Source organism: Sceloporus undulatus, unplaced genomic scaffold (assembly GCF_019175285.1).
Source record: "Sceloporus undulatus isolate JIND9_A2432 ecotype Alabama unplaced genomic scaffold, SceUnd_v1.1 scaffold_21638, whole genome shotgun sequence".
NCBI lineage: Eukaryota > Metazoa > Chordata > Lepidosauria > Squamata > Phrynosomatidae > Sceloporus > Sceloporus undulatus.
Genome location: NW_024824553.1, coordinates 1 through 1644, shown reverse-complemented (window position 1 = coordinate 1644; position 1644 = coordinate 1). Strand labels below are relative to the sequence as shown.

At 40.6% G+C, this 1644-nt stretch overlaps 1 long non-coding RNA gene across 1 annotated transcript; it reads right to left on the bottom strand.

Moving 5' to 3' along the window:
- Positions 1-618: 618 nt before the first annotated feature.
- LOC121918653 lies at positions 619-1638 on the bottom strand. Its single transcript, XR_006101274.1, has 2 exons — positions 1419-1638; positions 619-749 (listed from the first exon to the last, which is right to left on the bottom strand). It is a non-coding gene; the product is annotated as an uncharacterized LOC121918653 (long non-coding RNA).
- Positions 1639-1644: the final 6 nt, after the last annotated feature.

Sequence of the window (1644 nt, the reverse complement as noted above, 5' to 3'; positions counted from 1 at the left end):
TTACTTTTCCCTGCCTTTTCAGTCAAATATATATATATGATATAATTTTTATTTTTATTTTTAAATCATCAGAAATGCCTGTAATAAAAGTCTTAGGGGCTGTACAGACTGGCATTTTGGGCTGGCCTTGGGCAGTGTCGGGGCATAGCATCTTCATGATGCATGTGCTGCACCACATGGCATATAGCATCACGGTGGTCCTCTAGCGATACATGCATACAATGCAGCACCAAAGGAGCACCATATAGTTGCAGCACCACAGCTATCGTGTCCTTTCTAGGGCGCAAAAAGTACCACTTCTTGCAGCTCGTTTTTGCGCCCTGGAAAAGCCAGATTGGGGCTGTGGCACAGTTGCCACACAAAAAAGGGGCGGCTGGAAACCACCCCTTTGGGGCAGTGTGCATAGCCACTAAAAGGGTTTTAGAATGTCTAATAATAATAATAATAAATCAAGGAACAGGCTACGGTAATTAGAATTTGGGTGAAGTAATGTTAAGCAAAACAAAAGTTTAATAAATCTAATCAGAAACATTCTGGACTCCTCAACATTAAGTATCTATTGAATTCTGAAATAAAATGGCAGAAAATACACAGTAATAAGATCAATGCAGCTCTTCACTCACCAGATAATGCAATTATGAGAAAAAGATTCAGAATCACACTCCCAACTGCCACCCACAAGATTGCTCTGCGTATAACATACTTTCTCTTTTTACTTCTGAGGCATGACGTGCTTTTCCAGTCAGAACCTTGAAGTTATAAATAGAAAATGTGATGTTTAATCTGTCTGTCAGGCAAGCATTCAAAATAAGACATAAATGAAAGACTGTATGGAAGAGAAATATTTGTTCTCCAGCTGGGGTTGCCAACTTTCCCTTTGTATTAGCCTTGCTTCTGGGTGTTTAAAAGACCATGAAGTACAAGATACAGTGTCCACATAAGACCAGCCAAGTATTCTGGGGAGAATACATAAGGAGCAAAGTGGCCGTAGCCATACAACTGTTCATGTGACTATTCAAAGTCAGCTCAAACATGACCTTTCAGCCCTGCTTCCTTTTCACTTGAGGTCTCTTTCCCATGCCACCTGAGTGACATCTCAAGGGCCATCCAGTCCAAACCCCTGCCATGCAGGAAAACACAATCAAAGGACTCCCAACAAATGGACATTCAGCCTCTGTTTAAAAAAACTCCCAAGAAGAAGACTCTACCACTCTCTGAGGGAGTGTGTTCCACTACCAAACAGCTCTTACTGTCAGAAAGTTCCTCCTAATGTTTAAGTGGAATTTCTTTTCTTTTAGTTGAAACTGATTGGTCAAGTCCCTGTTCTCTGGAGCTGCAGAAAACAAATTGGTTCTATCTTCACTATGGCATCCCTTCAAATATTTAGACAATACTATTATGTCACCTCTTAACCTTACCTTTTACAGGCTAAACATACCCAGCTCCCCAAGTCACTCCTCAAAGGGCATGGTTTCCTGACCTGGAGTCAGAAGAGTCATCAGCATGTTTAAGTGGAGCCAGGGTTGGTAGAAATATACTGAATCCCACTCTGGCTTCAAAATCAAAAGTTATAAGACCAAAACAATATGTTTCTGTTAAAACCATTTGAAATGTATTTAAATGTCTAGTATGTTTAGGCTTGCC